This window comes from Dioscorea cayenensis, chromosome 16, assembly GCF_009730915.1.
Source record: "Dioscorea cayenensis subsp. rotundata cultivar TDr96_F1 chromosome 16, TDr96_F1_v2_PseudoChromosome.rev07_lg8_w22 25.fasta, whole genome shotgun sequence".
NCBI classification, from domain to species: Eukaryota; Viridiplantae; Streptophyta; class Magnoliopsida; order Dioscoreales; family Dioscoreaceae; genus Dioscorea; species Dioscorea cayenensis.
In genome coordinates this window covers 15,593,180-15,599,872 of record NC_052486.1, presented here as the reverse complement: position 1 = coordinate 15,599,872, position 6,693 = coordinate 15,593,180, and the positions used below count along the sequence as shown (strand labels likewise).

The following is a 6,693-nucleotide window of genomic DNA, read 5'->3' as shown; positions in this document are numbered from 1 at the left end:
TCTATCCTCCGGGACATGAATAGAGTTAGGCATAGTTGACCTTAGATTTGGGACTATGTATGTAAGGATTTCCATGACTCACCATTGCATTGATTAGGAAGCATAATAGAGAGTTCTTGCACTTGAAGTGATTATCCTAGGTGAAGCATCATCCGAGTACCCCATCTTTATCGATTGCCTTACCTCCTACCTACTTTTGCTCTCTTACTTGTTGCTTTTAATTGTTGAGAATTGAATCATTATCACACTTATCATTGTTGATACTCCACATAGCTAAGAATCAAATTAAGTGTCTTTACTCCCTACTCCCTGTGGATTCAACCCCGCTCACCCGAGATTATTACTTTGACAAACCCGTGCACTTGCTGGATATACACAAGGGGATCTTGTCACCCTTCCTTCATTTGCTAGGTGTGGAATGGAATTTGTATCAGTCACATGTCCATCCCTAGCAAACCCCCCTCTTGCCCTATCGCTTGCACTTCAACCTGCTACCTCGCACTGACCTTCTTCCGTTGTCTATCTTCCTTCATTTAAGACATCTGGGAGTAAAATAAGCTTTGATCAGAACCGCACTTGACCCCTTCTCGCAGTCACTCTCATCCACTATCAATCTCGATCTTGCCACCTTGAGCTTCTAATCCGCTTCTTTGATTGTCACATAGAACTAGAAGCTGATAGCATCCCTTCCATCTCGATCTGCTATTTTCAGGGAGCAATATGATGGGTACTGCCCTTTGTTTGTCTCTTTCATGGGGGTAGGTACGGAAGAAGTATATATGTTACCGCCACCGGATTCATACCACGGGGGAGAAAGGGAAAAGTATGTCGATTGAAGAAGGCAATATATGGATTGAAGCAGTCCATTGACTAAGAAGGTTCAAAAAGTTTGGCAGGTCTTTGTACAAGAGTTTGGTTTTTAGAGAAGTCATGCAGAGTATTCTGTATTTGTTAGGAAGAGAAAGGAGGGGACGGAGGTTCTAGTGGTTATGTTGATGACATTGTCCTTACGGGGGATGATGTCGAGGCAATAAAGAAGTTGAAGGCCCATACATTGTTGTAAGGCGTTTGAGATCAAGGATCTGGGAACTCTGAAGTACTTCCTAAGAATAGAAGTTTCTTACTAAAAAACGGGATCTATCTTTCCCAGAGGAAGTATATTGTTGATCTTTTGAAGGAGACTGGTTTTTGGGGAGCCAAGCCTCGCGATACCAGATGGAAGAAAAATCATCGCTCTTTGTTCCGATCGGGGAGCTCCTAAATGATCCCGGTATGTATAGAAGATTCGTGGGTAGACTTATCTACTTTACTATCACCGCATCGGATCTTGCATATGCGGTTGGTCTCCTTAGTAAATTTATGCACTCTCCACCTATCCCTCATCTCAAGTCGTGCAAAGAATTATGCGGTATTTTAAGTTGTCTCCTGGAAAAGGTATTTGATATACTTCTGATAGACATCTTCTTGTTTCTGCCTATGAAGATGCGGATCGGATTGGGCCGGCTCACCGACGGATAGGAGGCCTACGACTTGATATTGCACATTTTTAGGTGGAAATCTTGTGATGTGTAAGAGTAAGAAGCAAACAGTTGTCGCATGGTCGACTGCAGAAGCAGAGTATAGAGCAATGGCTCACACTGCTTGTGAGCTTCAAACCTTACTAAGTGAGCTTGGAGTTGAGGTCTCTCATCCTATGAGAATGTTCTATGATAGTGATAATCAAGCAGCAACTCACATTGCTTCTAATCTGGTTTTCCATGAGTGAAGAAAGCACTTTGAAGTCGCCTTTAGGGCATTTTTGTTCGTGAAAAGAGAGCCATGAAAGAATTTTTTTAATATTTGAAGTATGAAGACCGAGTTGGGTCGACATCTTTACTAAAAGCTCTTGGGAGATATCATATGCGCCACATTGCATCCAAGTCGGCCATGATAGATATCTATCGCGGAAGCTTGAGGGGAGTGTTTACTGAATATTTTTATTTGCCTTTTTCTTTCTTCTTCTAGGGCCGATGAGTTCTAGGGATCCTCCCATCTTCTCAAATGAAGCATCCATTTAGCTGGCCAATAACAAAGAATTGTCCGGGGGTTTTGCTATTTGAAATGACATGTTGGGCTTTCATTCTTCTAACTTTTATTAAACTTGTCTTATCAAGACATTTCTTGGATGTCTCCTGCAACCCGACAACTGGACTCACCATCGCCGACACATCAAAATGACGAGCTTTATCCTGTATACTTGGCTAGTAAAGACAAATGTGGGTTAAAAAGAAAAATCAAAGCTTTCTTAATTTAATCGCAAAAGGATAACACACAGCCTACCCACTCGTCCTCGGTTTTCGGGCTATTGCGTGAAGCTTTGTCTCTGGCGCACGAGCGTAAGTCTATAGTTTAGTGGAAATATGCCCCAGATTAATATCTAGATCGTGATCAAGACTTAGACTACCTTCCTTGGAAAAAGAAGATCCTTCAACCTTCCCCATAGCCGTGGATTCCGATTAGCCGATTCTTTGGCATTTTCATACTTAGGATTTGGGATTGAAAAAAACCCCGCCCTCGATCAAGTAAATAGGCTTGCCCGACCTTGTTCTTCGTTATCACTCCCTCCTAATAGATTAGATAGGGCAAAAAGGGCTCTTTTACCCTACCCCGAAATCAATTTAAAAATTCCTTTGCTTGGAACATTAGCATGGCAAATAGTATGAATCATTCCAATGTGTTTCTCTTCTAGCTCCAGCATACCTTTCATCTAAAAACTTTTCTTCTATCTTTTGCATACTTCCTTGGAGTTTGCAAATAAACACCGTAGAGTCGAGAGTGCTCCAAGATTTCAGTTTGTTGCACCAGGAGCGTCCTTCTTAAAGAGAAAAACCCTCACTATGGAGAGGTCCCCACCTGAACCAACCTTTTCCGAGCCTAAATTTTGCAAAGGGAGAGGAAGTGAAGAGGAGTGCAGTCGACCCGGAGGGATCAAACAGAATCCGTCATTTGAGTCTAATTGAGTCCATAAGAATATATATATATATATATATCAGGCTTCCCACCGCATTATCCGAAAGATATGGTACTGGAGCGGAAGGTACCCCAAGATATAAGGAAGTCTATATACCGATCTGAAACAAGCTTCCCTTCAGTGGTACCTAAAAATTCCATGAGGTTAGAATGACCTTTGGGTTTAAGGAAAACAGTGTTGATCGGGTGTATATACCTCAAGGTCAGATGGGCGAAATTTCTCTTTCTAGTCCTATATGTATGTTGACGACATACTGCTTGCTAGCAGCGATCCAGGGGTCTGTTGCACGATACGAAGGCATTCCTCATAAGGAACTTTTGAGATGAAGGATATGGGTTAAGCCTCATATGTCATTGGCATTGAGATTCACAGAGACATTTCCAGAGGTATCCTCGGACTATATCAAAAGTCCTAAATCCCTAAACTCTTAGAGAGGTATGGTATACGAGCACGCTGAAACCCAAGTGTGGCACGTGTATAGAAGGGAGAGGCTCAGTGCTTCGTAGTGCCCGAGGAGCGATATAGAGAAGGATCAGATTGAGGGCATTCCATATGCTTCTCCTGTTGGAAGCTTGATGTACGCCCAGACGTGTACACGGCCGGACATTACCTATGATGTGGGTTTACTAGGTAGATACAAAAGTAACCCGGGCATGGAGCATTGGAAATCGACTCATGAGATATCTTCGGGGGACCCGGAGACTACATGATCACATAAAGGCGATCCGATATACTCGGAGATCATCGGATATTCGGACTCAATTACGCTGGGTGCCCGGACACCGTGAAATTGACATCGAGGATACGCCTTCCCCGCTTGCCGTGGTGCAATTTTTGTGAGTCTGGGTCAATCTTGATCCCATTCTCGGATCACACGGGGCGGGAAAAGAACATGTTTTGTTTCAAATGAGAGGACCTATTATAGTTTTAAAAGCCGTGTCTATAGTATAGATGCTTTTGCTTGCTTCCCGACTATAGCCCTACAACTATGAAAAAGGCGAGCAACTCCTTAAACAAAAAGGCCAAATGAGGGTCTGTTATACTTTTATACTATACAAAAGCCCTAAACTGAAGTAGGTAGTCCCGAAAGCTCGACAAGATAAAAACCCGCTCGACTCATGCTTCTTTCAAGGGAAGCACTAGGGGAAGGTCTTTCAATGCCTTAGTTCTTCCCTAAACCGGTGGTTCACGACCAGCTATGAGACTTTTTCATGTAGCGTAAAACTAGCAATCATGAACAATGGTCCTGAGGGTCCATGGGGGAGTCGCCTTCTGGAGGAGCATCTGGATTGTAATCTTAGAGTCCCCGCACCTACTTCAATTGTATGAAAAAACATATTAGAATCCCAGGCCAAAACCTCTGCTCGGTTGTTGGTAGACTGGGTGATTGTGATCGAATAGCAAGCAAGTACCCAGCCATCATGGTGTCTTATAATAATAAGACCTCTGTCTCCCGTAGGTCCCATTGAGAGGCAGAGCCATCCAAATTTAGCTTGACTCTACCCTTGTCTGGGGAGCCCATCGAGCATTGGTTCGAGTCTAGCTGGTGACAGGGCCTTGGTCATCTCGATTGGAATAAGAGCAGCCATCTCGTACAAACCCCCCTTTTTCTCGATTGGAAGCAGAGACCACGAACAGACCCCCCTTTTTCTCAAGCAATGGCAAAGGATATAAAGAAAGCAAGTCTAGAAACAGGAGGCAATCAACTGTACGACAAGAAATGGTAGAGCCCCAAAGAGATGTGAGTCAGATCAGAGTACGGAACCGAGTGAGGGACAGACAGCTAAAAGTGAGAGAGAGGATAGAAAAACTCTCGCCCAAATTTCACAAAAACCGGTCTCCGATGGATAAGAACCTTTCTTCACTCTTGAAGCCTTCCACCACCCACTGGATTTTCTTCTTCGTAAGGGAGGAATATGTGTGTGTTGTATATAAATATTGGACTTTAGATTTCGCGTTGTAATTATTACTAGGTTTTTTATAATCCAATGTTCAGTGAGATTACTTTCTTAGTCACTGAAAAACTTGAATCAGTTGAAGGAGACGAGGCTTCTGGCTTAGCCTGAGGATGGATCCCACTAGAGAGGAGAGTTTTGACTGTGGGAGAGATAGGTCCAGATTTTCGTAAGAGGGAGTCTTCGGAACGCCACACTTTATGAGCTTTCCCTACTGTCTTTCTCGACATCGCCATTTACCCCGAGCATCGCCTAGCGATCGGTCAAGTAAGTATAGGGTTTCCTCTAGTGTTTACGAAGTAGTATATCTAGGACTTATGAAAACCCGACAACAACTAGGCAACCACAGAATTCTCGTAGTTAAGGGAGGACCTTTCGTGTGGTCGTGGAAGAATTGGGTCTCGATTCCCGTTATACGCGATGTGGCTGAAAAAGACCCGATTCAACGAGATATGCCATGCCCGCATTAAGATTTAAAACGTGTCGCCTACTTCCGAGAAATGTTTGGGACAGAGAACTTTCTCAATACAACGCCGCATTCTCCGAAGATTGAGGAACAAGAGGAGATCTATTAAAAAGAAATCTTTCTCTAATAGAAAATCTAAACAAGAACATCAAATCACAAACTATACTGAAAGTTGCCCCTTTATTATGGGGATTTACCCATAAGGGAGATGCACAGAGGAAGAGAACTAACTTCATATATCCCTTTTCTATTTAATCAAGAAATAAGATCAGACGTGATTCTGGTTCGTCTCCATTTTTGTGACACTCTTCCTCAAGCAAGGCAGCCGATAAGTCATCGAAGGGTTTGTGTGAATAATGGACCTGTAAGCATTACTCATTTGAAAGTTTCTCACGGTGATCTAATATCTTTTCAAGAAAGTGGGGCGAGAACCCGCTGTGAAGAAATAAGGAGATCTTTCTATATCGACATATCGCTTGAAAAAAATCATTGGAAAATTCCGCGGTCGGAATGTGGAGAAGAACCAAAACATGTAATGGTTCCGCCTACTCAAAACTCGGAGAGCGTGTCGCCTACTACTCAAAATCCCGCTTTTTGTAAGAGTTACGCTCTTCTATGCAAGAAGAAGACTTAGAAAAGAACAAAGAAGTTTGATCCGAAAAAGTATGCTTAGGCGCTCCTTCACGAGCACAAGAGAATAAAGAGGAATTTGTTTCATTTTAAATACTTCTTATTATCGAAGAGAAGGAAGGAGAAAAACCTAAATCTTCCTACTCGAACAATAAGTCCTTTTGTTTACAAGTCTTATTTATATAGTAATTCGAACTATTGCTCCGGATCCCCGTTTACTAGGAAGATAAGAATCAAATGGATCGAACTACCTACTCATTATTCGGAGGTCAATCATAGAACACAAAAAACTAAGGTATCTTATCGGCCTAACATAGGTCATATCCCTCATGACATAAGATTGAAACATCCAAACCTTCCTCTTCGGAGCGGAAACGGATGTGGCCAAAACATATAAGAAAAAATAAAGAAAATCAGCTAGCTCATAGGGACATATCTATCCGGATAGAGGATAGTCTAGATCGATTCATAGATAGATCTCTCTCTATATAGATAGGTATCCACTTGGATAGAGATAAAGATAGGGATCCCATTTAGATAACGTAAAAAGTTCACTTTTTACTACTACTTTATACTTATACTTTATTTTATTTACGCTTTGAAAATTCATTTTTTTCTTTTGATTCTCGATT

General features: G+C 42.2%; 1 pseudogene; it reads left to right on the top strand.

Annotated features, from left to right (window-relative positions):
• The first annotated feature begins 5,422 nt into the window (after window positions 1-5,422).
• LOC120278550 lies at window positions 5,423-6,132 on the top strand (annotated as a pseudogene).
• The last annotated feature ends 561 nt before the right edge of the window (window positions 6,133-6,693 follow it).